Source organism: Pseudopipra pipra, chromosome Z, assembly GCF_036250125.1.
Source record: "Pseudopipra pipra isolate bDixPip1 chromosome Z, bDixPip1.hap1, whole genome shotgun sequence".
In the NCBI taxonomy this organism is placed as follows: domain Eukaryota; kingdom Metazoa; phylum Chordata; class Aves; order Passeriformes; family Pipridae; genus Pseudopipra; species Pseudopipra pipra.
The window spans coordinates 10,741,844-10,759,315 of record NC_087581.1 but is presented as its reverse complement, the minus strand read 5'-3'; the positions used below and the strand labels follow the sequence as shown (position 1 = coordinate 10,759,315).

The window sequence follows — 17,472 nt, the reverse complement described above, 5'->3', positions numbered from 1 at the left end:
CATAATTGAATAAGTTTTTGATTACCTACTAATCACTCTGCAAACTGAAATTGGATTTTATATTTGAGTGGGGATTCACGTAACAGGTTTACATAATTTTGTTAGCCAGATAGTTCTCTTCTTATGAAGCACAGCGAACAAAACAAACAAAAATAGCCCAACCTTTATTGCTCTGTTTGCCTTTTGATGTGTTGGCAGCCTGTGACATTTTTAGACCACACATAAGCACTCCCTAGAGACAGGTCTCAGAACAGTTCAGCCTACAAAAAATAGAGTAAAAGTTCAGGTTCTGATACTTGGGTTTTGGTGCTTCTATTTTACAGTATTTGAGAAAGGTAAAATCACAATGCAGAGACAGAAATCTGCCTGCTTGCTCAGTCCTCTTCTGTTGTCTGCTTTGGATGCTCAGGCTGGCAGGTCCTTAGAGCTGTGTGGAAAGGTGACCAATTCCTGTAGCAACAAGGCCCAATGATTTCCTCGTAATTTTGCAGAAAAGAGAGTAATTTCTATGAACTGGAGTTCTGACAGACACACATTCACAGGGAACAGAAGTCTTTGGTTAAAAGTGGCTCATTATTTTTTGAAGTCCAGTCAGTTTGAAAAAGAAATGGTTTTGCACACACATCAGCCTATTCCAGGTGGCCAAATCTGGCCATTCCTAATGGCCAAATTCCAGGCCTCTTCTTGGAATTGTGATGCCTAAATTGATAAATTCTATCATAACTGCATGGTTGGCAAGGGTAATGGTTGCATAGCTGCAAAGAGCTCTTCACATGCATGAAATAGGTGTGCCCAGCCTAATTAATATTGTGATATTAATTAATTAATTAGGAAAGGTAATAATATCTCCTGGGGCAATGGTTTCTCTTTTGGTCTGTTGGTTTTATGATGGTGTAGCAAGGGATTTATCCGCGAGACAATCATTAGACTAGTGTTCCAGCTTCTGGTGGCTTGGATCACCAGGACGCTCTGGAGATAGGAGGGAATGTTTCTGACCTGTTCCTGGCTTTCACTTCTGAAATGCAGAACGGTAGTCACTGCAGATGTAATTGCATGAGGTCTTTCTTCATGAGCAGCTCTGAGGAATCACGTCCCTCTTGCTCTTCAATCTTCTGGTTTTGGGCTGATGCCTTGAACGAAATGTAGCTTGCTGAGTTTCCTGGGACAGCCTAGAGATAAAATATTTTGTGGACAAATGTTGGGGTTGAGCCTATCAGCTGCAAAGTGATCTTTGACACAGGATTTCTCTAGAACACCACCCTCGTGAAGGGCTGACAGCAAACCATTGCTCTTGGTGACAAAATCAGTCATCTCACGCAAAACATCACAGGGCCTATTCTCTAACCTTGATGATCCCAGGGGTTTTGTAGTCCTCTTCTCTTTATTGGGTCCCCTTTGTCTTTCCTTTCAGTTCTGGACTCTTCATGGTCTATGCATGCATTCACTGAGACATTCTGAGACCCAGGCCCTTCTTGCAGCCACTCTGTCCCTTGCCGGCCTCTCCCTTCTTCAACAGGCCTCTACATCTGCTCCTGCATGAACCAGCAGCGCTGGGATGTGGGAGCAGGTAGAAGCATCAGGTCTGTACATCTGAGGCCATGAGTTCAGCTCATAGATGAAGTGATGGGCACAAGCATCCAGGAAAGGTGCTGCTGCACTCGGGAAATGACAGTAGAGTCTCCAGAGCCAGCAGAGCTGAGACATTGTCAGGGCCCCCTGTAACTGATACAAAGAAAACCCACCCCAGCCGAAGCCAGACCCTTGGCACATCCGTACCTGCTGACAGAGTTATACAATTTGAAACAAAAAAGCATTTTTAAGGCCAGTGGGGAGGAGGAGGCTTCTGCCTACATAAAACATGTCATGCACCATTTGCACAGACATTTATGTTTTAGTGGTGCTGGCGATACAACTTTCCTTTTTCAAAGTACGTGCATATGCTCTAATAAGAGAGAGTTACTGGGAATGGATAACCAGTTGGAAAAATGTGGTCAAGGTAAAACCTTTCAGGTCCATTCACGCCTGTGAATTAATTTAGCTTTCCATTTTATGATCTTGAGTTATGAAATATTTGTGCAAAGCATTAACAGCTAAAGCAATTCAAGAGACAGTCGATTATGCCAAACTCTAATCACTAGACAATAATTAGGCTGTCAGTTACAAAACATAGCATTTGTGATATTTCCAAATGAAGCAACAGCCAACGCCATGTGCCAAAACCAGGGATTGGTTCAGACAGGTAAGAGTCTCTTCATTTGACCGTTGCCAGCGCAACTTCTGAGCAAATTAAAACCTTGTGCCATTGTGCTAGTGAATCCAGATTTGACAGAAGAGATTATGGAGACATTCTCAGTGAAAGCCCACAGATAACGAAAGAAAAATTTGCTAAGAGTACAGTAGAGATTTTCCCCTGATTTTCAACACAATGGTAGATTATTACTCATCCCATTATCTGAGACCTCAAGGCATTCCTTTAACACACGCATGAGCAGAAGTTAAACATCACAACATCCAGAAGAGTTTAGGGAAGCCTGTTTTCTGTCTCTTGGATGTGAGGTACATATTAGTTTCAGCATTTTTGAATAGCCACTGTTAAAGTCATGTAACAGGATCCATTTTTAGGGTTAAAAGATTAAATCAATGGTTTGCTAGATTAGGGGCCCAAAGTGCACTTAGTTGTCAATGTGCCCATATTTTTTACTCCTAGGGTTCTTTTACTCACATTTACCTACTGAGAACTCCCCAGAGGCTGTTTGCTGGCAGAGGTAGAAAATTAAGATGCACTTAAATCTTTGAACTTATGCTCATTGTTATGCATAAACACAGATAAAGAAAACATTTAAGTTCAAATGCAGAAATGGTAGCTGATGCTGACTTCACACCCATGGTGACATAAACAAAACCAGTGATATTTTACATTCAAATATGCCATTTGGGGCTCATGCAGTGGCTTGTTTGTGGCTGAACTGTCCAGTGTGACAGCAGGAAAAAAATCTCACTACCTGCAACTAACCACTGCAGCAGGTATTTGACATGCTAATGATGAAACCTTTGCATTTCCAGAGTAAGAGTTATTCACTGAAAACATGGATGCAAAATTTCTCTATGATAAAAAACTAGTTCTATAATGGGCAAAAAACCTCCATGGTTCCTCCTCAGTGTAGAGAACTGCTGTCTTTTTCCTGAAAACATCCATGTGCACCTGCAGCTTTCATTTCAGGTAGCAGTGAAACTCACCATGAAAAGGATTAACATTCAATATTCAAAAAGGAAAGACTAGAGATCAGTATTTTCTCTTTTCATGGTTTCATTATAACTTATGTAATATTTAATTTTTTCTTACAAGGTCATAGAGTCATAGAATGGTTTGGGTTGGAAGGGTGTTCTCGTTCCAGCCCTCCTACCATGGGCAGGGTCACCTTCCACTACAGCAGGTTGCTCAAAGCCCCATCCAGCCTGGCCTTGACACTTGGAGGGATGGAGCATCCACAGCTTCTCTGGGCAACCTGTGCCAGTGACTCAGCCTATATGTCCCAGAGAATCTTTCAGTTTGAAGCCATTTCCCTTTGTCTTAGCATTACCTGCCCGTATAAAAAAAACCCTCTTCAGCTTTCTTGTAGTACCTTTAGCTACTGGAAGGTGCTAGAAGGTCACCCTGCAGTCTTCTCTTCTCCAAGCTGAACAGCCCCAACTCTCTCAGCCAGTCCTCATAGGAAAGATGCTTCAGACCTCTGATCATCTTCATGGCCCTGCTTCCTTTCCTGGTGACCCCTGAACTGGATACAGTGCTCCAGGTGGAGTCTAATGAAAGCAGATCCTGCTGGCCACACTCTTTTAGATGCAGCCCAGAAGTCTGGGCTGTAAGTGCATATTGCTGGCTCAAGTCCAGTCTCTTACCCACCAGCATCAAGTCCTTGTCCTTCAGACTGCTCTTGATCTATTCATCCTCCAGCCAGTACTTGTCCTTGGGGTTGCTCTGACCCAGGCATAGGACCTTGCACTTGGTCATGTTGAATTTCACAAGGTTCACACAGCTTGGTGTGAAGCCTGTCCAGGCCCTTCTTGATGGCTTCTCTTGCCTCCATCTTGTCAAGCTGTGTGACACCACACAGATTGGTGTCACCACTGAATGTGCTGAGGGTGCCCTTGATCCCAGTGCCCATGTCACCAGCCAAGATGTTAAACAGTGCTGGCCCCAATACCAACCCTGAGGGATACCACTTGTCAGTGGTCTCCGCTTGGACATTGAACTGTTGATCCTGCAAATTCCATGTGACATTACTAGATTTTTATTTAAAGAAGTGAAGTAGACTTAGATAACTAGAGCTCCCACATGCAGATGGGCTTGATTGTCTAACCAGAACTGGTACCCCTCAAGATATCAGAGAACAATTTTTTTTAAAATGCTTCTTGGATACCGATAGCCAGTTCTCAGCCTCACGGCCCTGTGCATAGATGCATATACACTGTGCATATCAGCTCCTTGGTGTAGACATGAGTTCACCTACTAAATAAATACCAGAAGTGTTCTCCCGTTTGATAGAAGACATCATTAATGCTTTGGCAGTTGCTGCCAGGAACAATCAGCTCGCCCACTGTAGCCATTCTTAAGGATAACAGATCCAGCTCGAAGTCCCAGCAAGCTGTAGGACAAAGTGAGCAATTTTACTACCTTACACAAGACCAGCACTCATTGCTAATGAGTCTGTGGTTCTCAGAAATTTTAATTTGGAGAAACAGACATTCGGACCGTATACAGACATTTGTGAATTTCTTTTCCATTGTAAACACGCCTTTTATTTTTATTATTCTACCTAGTCATGCTTAGGCAGGTATTTGTCAGCTATGTATGAGTAGATTCTATGAAATCTCAGACAAATTGGGAGGGGTAAATACTGCAGAGGACAGAAAATACTACTCAAATATTTAATGAAATTGAAAACATGACAACAAAGACAGACTTCTTCTAGAGCATTTGAACAGTCCCAATATCAGCATATGTAGCTGTTTTGCAGTGGTGAAATGCACTTATGCTCACAGCACCATTTAGTAACATAGACTTGTATTGACTCATTTTCCACAGAGCCGTAAAATAAACACAGAATTATCAAATCTTCTACTAGTATCCTAAGCCATTATTCTGTTATTACAACTAGAAACATACAGTGCAAGCATTTCTGGGGAATGAATTACTGCCAAGTGAGGACAAAAGGAGAAATGTATAGAAAGAAAGAGAGATACCATAAGAAAGATTTTGAAAGAGATATTTAACATGACTTTCCAGTGCAATATGGCAGCAAGAAAAATTTAATTACAAACTGCAGGGCACTAGGTCATGAGGAAGACAGGTTATATAACCCTGACCATATGGTTCTGGTGAGACCATACCTAAAATTACGTTTGGTTTTGAGCAACTTAGTGTAAGGGTGATTGTGCCAAACTGGAATGAGTCCAGAGAACAGCAAAACAATTATTAAATGGCTCAATTTATGAGGAAAGATAAAGCAGCTAAATATATACACCACTTGGCTATGAGATATCTAAAGGGAGACATTAGTTGTTTGTTAGTACGGCATTCAAAGACTTAAATGCCAAAGAGGCTGAAAAATCATATGAATTATTTAGTGAGATATTAAGAGGATGTAGTTAAGGCTAATGAAATAGTCTCCAGTGATAGTGCTTGAGAAAGGGCTGGCCCTCAACCACGTAATACAAGAGCAGTCTTTGGTCTATCTGCCACATTATCTGTCTGCAGGTTTATTGAAAGAACATGTGTGTAGGCCAGGGAGCAGAAAGTAAGGCAGTAGAGTCGATTTCACTCCAAAATTAATTTGTGGCTAATAATGTGCAATTTATGCTCTGGGTGAACAAACAATATGACTTATATATGTAAACTCTCCAAATTCTTGTGGGAACAAAGCGTTTGGTACAAGGACTACAGCATTTAGCTATCAAAAAATGGAAGTTTCTGTGCTGCAACTCATGTGTGGGCTACACATTCATTGCAAACTCTGATATTAACTATTCTGTTACTGATTTACATCTGCAGTACAACTGAATAACTTTAAAGTGTTCAGTGGGTTTAAAAGAATGTACTATGCTGCCTACTGGATTTTCCAGCATGAGAAAGAAACCTCTAAAGGCTTCTCTTATGTTTTCATGTGAGATGGATGAAACTACACAAACACAGAGATCCCAAACTCATTTAATCTCCCCTCATTCCCTGGCAAAGAGTGTATAAAACTTCGGAGATCTTTGGTTCTGCTAAAAAAATAGACTTCATCTATTTCCGCTGTGCTGTTACGGTTTTTATCTATGGTGCTTTGTATGGAAGTTGGCAAACAACATCTGTGTTGCTCATGAAAAACAAATGAGAATCTTTTCAGTTTGTTTAGATCAGCACAAAAATACATTTTCACGTTAAATAGTTTCTGTTCTACCATCTATCTCATGAAGAATTGACTCACAAACACATGAGTCAGAATTGCTCCTGGCACTTTGCTGCCTTAGGTGAAATACCAGCCCAAATACCCATTCAATTTTTTATTATGTTTGACAAGTTAATTTAAGACTGCTTTCTATTCAGTCAGAATTTTGTGAGATAATTTGTCTCTTTGATTTTGCTGTGCTTTCTGCTCTATTGTCTTCAATCAGATCCATGCTTCAGCATGTCTCTTTCTTCTTGTTAGACTTGTTTCCTAAGCTTATTACAATTCTATTTGCCATCCAGCCTCTCTTCATGCATTGCTTCTCTTTTCCTTCCCACACTCTGTTTTACTGCAGTCTCACATTTTGAGGTCCAACCATCACAGTTGCAACATGTCGTCACCTAATGAGCCCTAAGGCTCATGAATGCACTTACCCTTGAAGGAAAAGTGCTCTGCACCTTGGTGCTTTAAAGCCTGTGATGGAGAAGAAAAGCAGAAAGATTTCTAAAGAGGGAGAAAAGGCAATAGTTTCAACCACAAAACCTCCTTTATTCTGTTTTTATGTAATTTTAATGATTATTTATGTATTTTAGTATCTGTGGGTTTTGCCTCCTATCTTTGAAGTGCTGCCCCTCCATATCTAAAAGCAGAGTTCTTGCAATCCAGTGTGCTGGGGTAGATGAGCACTTCTTCTCTCACTCCTTCACTTACAAATAGGTAGGAAGGACCATCAGGAAAAGAGTTTCCTGAACTTATTGGTTCTGCAGAATGAGCTGAGACATGACTGATACAGGTCCTTAACACACAAATGTCATCTTTTGGAACAGCTTTGAAGTAGTTGCTGGCAGAAAAGCTCTGTTTGGTCCCAAAGGATTTTGGTTTAGCAAAAGCTCCCAGGTTCATCATCTAGAAGATAAGGATGTGAGATGGGTGTGACAGCAGAGTCCTGCTATAAACTTCAGGTCAAATGCCTGAAACTCCTATGTCCTTCAAAGAGCAGACCTTTCCGAGACCTTTCAAAAAGCTGCACTTCTTGCAATTCCTGCAAAAGGGCCAGAAGCAGAAAAATTTCACAAAGAATTTGTCCAAAGAAAGCTCCTTCCCTGTCCCTCAATGGGAAGTTTCCCTTGGTGAAACCTATTAAGATGAAGTAACCCTTTGAGATAGATCTCCACTAAAAGTCCAAGTTTACACTGATATTCAGGAACATCTTAAATAACGGGAGGTGAGATACTCCTATACTATACATTTTTTCATATGCATATGAATACATATGTGAATGTACAATATAAATTTATTAAACCTTTTGAGTATTCATATTATTAAAAGAGTGTATTTTAAAATTTAAGAATATAATACATTCAGTCCAGGTTCTTCTCTTAATGCTGTGCCCTGCTTGTTTCCAAGTCTATTTTCCCAGTCTATTTTCTACTGTTTTCATCAAGTGTTTTTAAGAAGATGTCTTGTGTGAATGTGAGACCTTAAAATTGCCAGATAACCATATTCAGACTGTCTAGGGAAACTGTGAAACTCGATGCATGAGAAATAGGATGCAAACGGATTACAGAGAAACTAGAAAAGTATCCAGGAGTTTGGGAGTGTAGGCATATTTTCCAAGCACCATAGAGGCACTTAGCCATGGTTTAAATGGAATGTGTTACTCCTTGATTTAGTTTTAGAAAAATACTCAAGAAAATTTGAGGCCTCTTTGGGACACACTAATTTTTGGTTTTGCAGTTGCAGCTGTCCACAGAGATTAAGGGACTTGGATCAGTTCCAGCCTTCATTTACATGTGTTGAAATAACAACATTCTGTTTGCTGTGTCACATGGTGGTGCCTTTAATTAAATGCATGAATTTGTGTCCTAACCACTGAAATTGAGACGAAGATAGAAATAGTAAAGGATAGTAAGCATCGTTAAGCTTCCTTCCTGTTTCTAATTTAACTGTTACCGTAAACTTTGAATATGAAAGTGCATACATGACTTTCATTTCAGTATGAGACCTTGACCCTAAACACTGCTTCAGCTGAGCAGGTTCCTGCAGCCTGCAGAAGCACATGAACCTGACATGCACACAAGCAGCAGTTAAGGGTGTAATCTTGTATCATTCTTAACAGCACAGTAAATGGCACTGGTAGTTGAAACATTCTGAAAGAATAGTTTATCATACAACTCATAATATATACAGAAGGAAGAGAATACAGCAAATGCCTGTTGATTTTGCCAGTCAACACACTTTCCTCACGGGAATAACTCTGTTGTCCTCAGGAGGAGGGAAGTACCCTGCAGCGTCTGAAGAATGCAAGAAGCATTCCAGAAATCATGTTCATTGTTAGCAGTGTTCAAGTTGTATTTGAAACAGTGTATTATATAACAAAAAAATAAATAAATGTCCCAACTAAAACTTCACCAGGCACAAATCTCTGTTGAACCTCTATTATCAAAAAATGACTGGTTAGAAGTCAGCTGTGGAAAGACACAGTTTCTCACTACTGTTCCCAAACACGCCTGCGACAAAACAAGGGATGTATAAAATCTTTTATTGCCTACCAGCAGGTACCATCAACTACTAAATTCTAGGCACTGTTAATGACATCACCAGGGATCATGACTTAGGTCAACAGCTTGGCAGGAGGTGCTGGCAACTGTTCAATCAACAGCAATCAAAACTGGAAAACCAACATGCTTGCTACCATCAAATTTAAAAGAGAACTTATTGTGCCTCAAACACAGCAGCAGATCTAATAGAAAAGTAGACATGTTTATGGTTTCAGATTTACAACAAGACTTATAAAAACCTTATTACTCAGAATCCAGTCTGCCTCCCTAGAAACTAAGAATGTTACTTTGTTGAGAAGAAGGATCTGTTGACACAAATGCCTTGCTTAAGTTTGCCATTGTGGTTAACCAAAATACATTTACTAGTGAGAAGGTAAATAAAAGCAAACAAGATGCCTCTTATACCACAATACAGTAAGGTTCAAAATGACCAAGCTTAATGCTATGGCATAAATATGCTTAATGTTTATGGAATTTTTCTAGAAGCTATTTGGCCTGTTGGGCTTAACGTCTTATATGAGAGCTACTGAATGGGAATGTGTTTTCAGCATTACACATACTTAAAGACCTCATCAAAAATATTCTGAGGAGGTGCCATGAATGCCACAGTTAACCACACTGCAAATAAAATGGGTCATGGTCACTCTTAGATTAACATGAATAAATCAATCTTGTCTCATTTAGTATATGTACACAGAAAAATTAACTGACAATTAAAATGATAACAGTGTTGGAATCAATGCTATAAACATAAGTCAACTGCACAGACTGTGATGAAAAAAACACTAGCTCTTTGAATGCAAGAGAACAGAGAAACTGGGAGAACAAGCTCTGGTGTTTGAGCTTCTGTTCAGAGATGCAGGGTCTTTCACAGTTGCTGGACTGCTTCTCCTGTAAGCAATCAAAAGCATGCCCAGCATCATCTGATGGTAATGGAGAGACAAAGAGCTAGATGTCCAGTCTCGGATTGCTTTGCTGCCATGCAATAGGCTCCTCATTTTTGTCTTCCTCCTACATGGAAGAGAAGAAAGGCAAAAAGAGAGAGAGGGAAACTACTGAGAAGAAAATAAGGACACAGTATTTCCATTTCAGTATATAGCCTTGGACTGAATCAGGTTGGTTTGCAAACTAAGAAATCTCGAGAGACAATTCCCTTTCATCTGAATTTATGTTTTGTTAAATTCATGCTTTAACAGTCCCTTAATTCTATTTTTACAATTAAACTTGAAGCCATAAAAGATAAAGTATAAGACCAGTCTCCAGTAGCTTTAAAAAATATCTGTTATTAAATCCTGCTCCAGAACATGCCATTTAACATTAAAATGAGCTTGTTTTCTCAGCAGAAATTCTTTCTTTACTCTCATGCACATCTGTGAGCAAGACTGGAGCCTCACTAAAATTAATATGAAAATACAAAACAATCAGCAGCTGTTGAAGGAGGGAAAAAAGAAAAAGGTCAAAGTATTAAGATCATGTGATTGCTCAGTAAGGCTATCATTTACCCAGAGCCACAAATCAGAATGGAAATAGCAAATTTTGCTCAGAGATCACAGATTCCTTCAGAGAAGGATCCTACATTGCAGCTGTTATTTGTGACAGTGGAACAAAAACACTCAAAGGAATAATACAGTCAAGTAGTAGAACTTTTCCACTTCCACAGAAAAAGCCCCAGGCTCTGATTTCTGCGGCTTCTCCCTCCTTTTTCTGGAATTTTTCTTTCTTGGTGGTGGTAAAGGAAGCACGGTGTTTCCCATCACTCTTTATTTAACAATATTGTGCAAAAGCTTGTGAAACAATATTTCCTACATTACATCCTGAGAGAATGAGGGCTCAGAAGTTGGTCAGTGGTTCACTTGTGGAAGACCAGCACTGCCCTGAGGTGTCATTCTCCTGTGACTTTTGTGTTTCGATGAAGCACTGTAAACACCCCTTGTCATACAAAATAAACCAGATTCAGTTCTGTCATAAGTGCTCACATGACTGTGTATTGTATGGGAGCTAAAGTGCAGTAGCTTCTGGTAAGACTCCAGGGAGGAATAAAATGGTTGGCTGACGATGCCTGAGAATCCTGATTTCCAGTATTACCTTATGTAGTGGTTTGAACTAAGTTTTCCCCCTGAAGCTAAGAGAAAGTGGTAACCCCCAAGGGGTGGTAACCCCTGGAAGTTTTGAAGTTCTGTCCAATCTGCGTTCCTGCAAAATTTAAACATACCACAAGCAAACGGAAGAGAAGAGTTGTAGTTTGGTTGTTGTAGGAGAGGTGGCCATGTTGTAAGACCACGAGGAAAGGGGCTCTGAGCCCCTTGGGGCTCTGCCGCCCCCCCCCCCCAGCCCCAGCTGAGGGACTGCAGAGACTTGGAATAGTGTTAGACTGAGTTAAGTGTCTGTAGTTAAGCTGGGAGATGTTTTCTCCACTGTGGGCAGTGGAGACAGAGCAGAAGCAGAGATGCAGCATCCAGAGGCTATGGCTGAAAGCCAACTGATAAGAACTGAACCGGAGAAGCAGCAGAAACAGCATGCAGCACCGCAGAGAGGGCTCTTGGAAGGAGAGCCGAGAAAAAGAGAGTCAGCAGCAGAGTTACAGAGTTTTGGGGGTAAGAACTGAACCAGACCCCCCAAACTCCTTGGAGACCCCTCACGTCCTAGAGGGGAGGGGTGAAGTGCGACATGCACTTGCAGAGAGGAGCTAGAAGCTCAGTCGTCCTGAGAGCTCAGCCAGGACGGTGTGGGAGGTTGGCCTTGGGGGCCCTCCCTTGCTGCAAGCTACAAAGAAGCTCGCAGCCTGAGGCAGGGCACAGAGGCCCTGCAAGGAGCTTGAATCTCCTGAAGATACCAGACCGTCACGAAGACCCCCTGGGCTTGTGATATGACCGTGGTGGAACGACCTTTGTCTGGGGTGACGTAGCCCACGGAAGACCCCTTTTGCCTGCGTCAAGGGGCTGAGGGGGATACCTCCCTTGTGAGTGCTGGCAGAAATCCAGCCACAGCTGCTGCATGCATGTGAAGAGGACAGATTGCTGCTGTAGGAGATACTCCTGCTTAGAGACTGGAAAGGGATCTGTCCTTCTTCCCTCCTGGACTTTTATTTGGAGGGGAGAAGAGATCTGATCCATTGTAAATACTTATGTCATGGTAGAGATAGTTGTGATCGTGTGTATAATGTATTATAATATTTATTTGTACAGTCATTGTAATATATTCCCTTTTCCTCATTTGGAGTCTGGTGTGTTTTGTCTGGAAAAAACCCATCTCACATTGAATTGAGATGTGACAGGGGGTTAGGACTAGGGAATTAGATTTTTGGGGATCTCAAACCTTGACACCTTAACACACCAATAAGCTTTCAATTTAGTTCACAGAATTTCTCCGTCATTTGTTGTTAAAAAAAATAAGGTAAGCTAGAAGGAGGGAGATAGAGGAAATATTTAAGGTAGCTGGATCATGTTTACCTAGGGACTTTCCAAAGGAAAAGCCATGCTTTTGAACTGTATCCATAATTACACAGGCCTTCCAACCTTCCAAAATGCTGCTGTCAGAACATCTTCATCAGCTTCTAGTCTACAGGCCACTGGCAGGCAAAGTCTTCTCTAACTTCACTGAGTTTCTCAGCTGGTCAATGTCATTGTAAGGTCACTCCCAATAGTTTTTAAAAGTCATGGTGATCTGGGAAGGTTCTTGAGACATAGAAAAAAAAATATCACTCCTGTCTTCAAGAATGACCATATGGAGAACCTGGAGAACTACAGGCTAATCAGCCTCAACTCACTCCCTGAGAACGTGAAGGAACGAGAATTTGTCCCCTTTTCTATGAAGATCAGAATGCTGTGTCATTTAAGGTGTGAAAATATATATCAGATAAATTAATAGCTGATAAAGTCTTCACTCAAGAAATCCTTAGCCACTAACTTCTAAGAGCACAGAGCAGGTTGTAGTGAAGATCAGTCTATACAGACCATTACTGGACTCTCATCACAAGCATTCACAGATTCACAGAACCAAATAGTTTGAAAAAAACCTCTGAGATCACTGAGTCCAGCCTTTGACTGAGCACTGCCAGAGCAACTAGACCATGGCACAAAGTGCCACAACCAGCCTTTCTTTAAACACCTCCAGGGATGGTGACTCCACCACCTCCCTGGGCAGCCCGTTCCAACGTCTACTCACTCCTTCTGTGAAGAAATTCTTCCTAATTCACTGCTCCTTTCTGTCCCAGACATGATAGCATGGCAATTATTAAATAATTTATCCCCACTTATAAGCTTTTAGGCCAAAAAACTAGCCACTCTCAACTGCAATAGAAAAATTGTTCACGAAGTTAATGCTGTGAGTTACTGTTTCTTGAAAAATAACATGAGAAAATAATAAAGATGAGCGGATCAAAATACAATAAGTAAATTATGGTTCAAAGTGATAACATATCAGAGAGAGAAAATAAAGGCATTTGAATACCGAGTTTGGAAAACAAAAAGATTTTCTGTAGTGTTCATATGGCACAATATTCACTACCCTTTTAAAAATGTTTCCTCAGAGACATTAATTTTCTGTGAATCCAACAGGTAAAGTACAAACATCAGACTCTGTACTGATATGTCTAAATAGCACTGAAGGCTTTTAGGTACTTCTAGGATTTCACAATGAGCAAGAGTTCTCCCTTGTATAGGAAGTGGAGATGTGGATTATGGGTAATGCTACATGGACATAAAGGACTTTAATAAGCAAGGCGAAAAGCAAATAAGACAGGGCAGAGGGTAGTGGTGGGAGCAGAAGTATCTTTCATCAATTAATGGTGACACTCAAGACATATTGAGGGTCCCAGGCAGAGTGTCCCAGGTGCTAGCTTAATTTTTTTTCCTCTGCTGTAAAAATGGGAAATCCAAATTAATACTATTTCATAAATGGAAAAGTCAGATTTTTTTTCATAATAAGAGGGACTCTACCCAGCCACAGACTGAACATGACTCAGATTAACCAAGTGCCACCCCTTAAAATAAATCTGTACCTAGTCTGAAGAACTTCCTTTTCAGCCTGAGTCAGAGCAAATAAGTTTCAAGCCATGACAGCATTACTGGTTCATAGCCATGAAGCCCATTAACTCATTTACCAGCCTCCATTTTCTGCTGCTCATTAACATTCACAAAAAATAACATCCCTTTTCAAGAATGGCATCATTTTTTTCATAAAACTGGCCCTAGCAGTGAAGTGCTGTCTACCAAGGAGAAGGTGCTTGCATCATTAACTGCTTTGTATCTGTGCTCTGAAGACTGCAAGAGATTGCACCTTGTTTCTTGGTATAATTAGGACTGGGCTGATATGGATAACTGTGAAAATAATTCCTGAACCTTAGCAGTGTTCTCATTTTTGTTTTGAAATTACTCACATAGTCCTACATTAAACACTTGCAACAAAATCTGGTTGTCTTCCATTATTCTGAAAGGGAGTAATAAAAACAATAAAAATACAAAAATAATTAAAAAATAAATAAAAAGTATTCAATATTGGAGACTGTTTCAGTTTTCATATGAATTTTAATTGATTTAAGACCGATGATTCTCGCATAGGAATGTAAGAGCACCATGGGTCAAATCAAATACATTAATCATGATGGTAAGTCTCAAATCAGAAGCCCAGATGAGTGCTGGTACTCGATACCGCTCTCCTGCTTTACCGGCAGATGTCTCTGTGTCAGCTTCTCCCTCTATCTCTCCTCTGATAAAAAATCCCCATTTGAATACTGTGCTGCAAAAGGATGCCTAACATTTTTCATTGCATCTGCTAATCTATGTCTGTATCCACGTGATTTTGAAAGAAATTCAAAGAATCTGGCTTGTCTAGATTATTTTGAAATGCAAAACGAGACTTTTTTTAAATAATCAAAACTACCAGCAGTTAAATCAACATTAGTTAGTGCATCCTCATCTTGAATGTCTGCATGTTACTTATGAACTGATGTAGTAGATTAAATGCTAGTTCATTAGAAATACATCACAACTATTGATATAAGGAAAAATAGAATTGACACAAAAGAAGAAACACCCTACAACAAAAGTGGCTCTGAATTTCACATTATTTTAATTCACTTTCACATTCAAAGGAAAAAAAGACGGGCAGAAGTATTACCCAAAGGCAACTATTTTCCCTCTAATTGTTAATTACCCGTAACAAAATTGCCTGAAATAAAAGCTGCTACTAATCAATAGCTGGATTTTTTTGAGATTTGCAGTTCACATTTACACATGACAGTCTGTCAAATGCACATAACTGAGAATTTTTCCTAGTGCTGATAAAGTTAAACTTATTAGCCCCTGGTAGGGTGCCTGATACTGGAATGCCACCCCAGGACAACCAATTTCCTCCCAGTCCACAATGTAATCAAAGAGTTATGGGACAATAGTGCAGAACAGCATGAGGTTAGGAAGCAATGATGCATATGCACTAAACACCTTCAAGAACCCTAAGTATATCATATACCTCCTTTTATCCTCAGGTAGAATGCATATGCTTTTTCAAATTTTTCTGCAGCTGTAAGCAACAGAATCATAGAACGACAGAATGGTTTGGGTTGAAAGAGACCTTAAAGATAGAATCATAGAATCGATTGGGTTGGAAAAGACCTCCGAGATCATCGAGTCCAACCCTTGGTCCAAATCCAGTCCATTTACTAGATCATGGCACTCAGTGCCACGTCCAATCTGTGTTTAAAAATCTCCAGGGATGGTGAATCCACCACCTCTCTGGGCAGCCCATTCCAATGCCTGATCACTCTCTCTGTAAAGAATTTTCTCCTGATATCCAACTTAAATTTCCCCTGGCGGAGCTTAAGCCCGTGCCCCCTTGTCCTATTGCTGAGTGCCTGAGAGAAGAGACCAACCCCCACCTGGCTAGAACTTCCCTTCAGGTAGTTATAGACGGTGATGAGGTCACCTCTGAGCCTCCTCTTCTCCAGGCTAAACAACCCCAGCTCCCTCAGCCTCTCCCCATAGGACTTATGCTCCAGTCCCTTCACCAGCCTTGTTGCTCTTCTCTGGACCCGCTCCAGCACCTCAATATCCTTTCTGAACTGAGGGGCCCAGAACTGAACACAATACTCAAGGTGTGGCCTCACCAACGCAGAGTACAGGGGAAGGATCACTTCCCTGGTCCTGCTGGCCACGCTATTTTTGATACAGGACAAGATCCCATTGGCCTTCTTGGCCACCTGGGCACACTGTTGGCTCATGTTGAGCTTCCTGTCAATTAGTACCCCCAGGTCCCTTTCTGCCTGGCTGAATCAGAGATCACAGAATCACAGAATATGCTGAGTTGGAAGGGACCCACAAGGACTATTCAGTCCAACTCTTAGCCCTGCACAGGACCATCTCCAAGAGTCACACCATGTGCCTGAGAGTATCATCCAAACGCTTCTAGTTCCAACCCCACCACCATAGATAGGGACCAAACTCACTAGGTCAGGTTGCTAAAAGCCCCATCCAACCTGGCCTTGAATACTTCCAGGGATGCGGCATCCACAGCTTCTCTGGGCAACCTGTGCCACGGCCTCACTACCTCAGATCATCTTTGTGGACCTCCTCTGGACCCACTTCTAACAGATCAACATATTTCTTGTGCTGAGGAACCCAGAGATGGAATTGTAGAATCATTTAGGTTGGAACAGATCTCCAAGATCATCAAGTTCGACTGTTGACCTGGCACTGCTGTGTTCACCACCAAACTGTGGCCCTAAGAGCCACATCCACATGGTTTTTGAACACCTCCGGGAATGGTGATTCCATCCCTTTCCTGGGCAGCCTGTTCTGATACCTAACCACCCCTTTAATGAAGAAATTTTTCCTAATGTCCAACCTAAACCTTCCGTGTTGCAACTTGAGTCCATTTCCTCTCATCCTGTTGTTTGTTACTTGAGAGAAGAGGTCTACCCCCATCTGGCTACAATCTCCTTTCTGGTGGCTGTAGAGAGTGGAAGTCTCTTCTTAACCTCCTTTTCTCCAGGCAAAACACTCCCATCTCCTATTACCTCAGACGACTTACTCTCAAGATCCTTCACCAGCTCCATTGCCCTTCTCTGGACATGCTCCAGCACCTCAAGGTCTTCCTTGTAGTGAGGGGCCCAGAATTGGACACAGGATTCAAGGTGCAGCCTCACCAGTGCCCAGTACAGGGGGATAGTCACTCCCCTGGTCCTGCTGGCCACGCTTTTGCTGATACAGGCTAGGGTACCTTTGGCCTTCTTGGCCACCTGGGCACACTCTGGCTCATGGTCAGTCACTGCTGACCAGTACCCCCAGGTCCTTTTCCACCAAGCAGCTTTCCAGCCACTCTTCTCCAAACCTGTAGTACACAAAGAGTTACCTTGTGACTGCTGTCAGTGCTACTGAAGAATGGGAATATCAACACAGTCTTGGCTGTGCTTCAAAAATGTGTGACTGACACTCACCCATCACCATCAGAGATGCATGTGTATAATAGGAGGACTGCAAAGGGATGGG

At 41.4% G+C, this 17,472-nt stretch overlaps 2 long non-coding RNA genes across 2 annotated transcripts in view; one reads left to right on the top strand and one right to left on the bottom strand.

The window, feature by feature from the left end:
• The window catches only part of LOC135406852 (uncharacterized), a 57,670-nt gene that overhangs the window by 23,911 nt on the left and 16,287 nt on the right, over positions 1-17,472 (top strand). The window lies entirely within an intron of this gene.
• On the bottom strand, positions 8,955-17,231 carry LOC135407449 (uncharacterized). Its single transcript, XR_010426878.1, has 2 exons — positions 17,015-17,231; positions 8,955-10,000 (listed from the first exon to the last, which is right to left on the bottom strand). It is a non-coding gene; the product is annotated as an uncharacterized LOC135407449 (long non-coding RNA).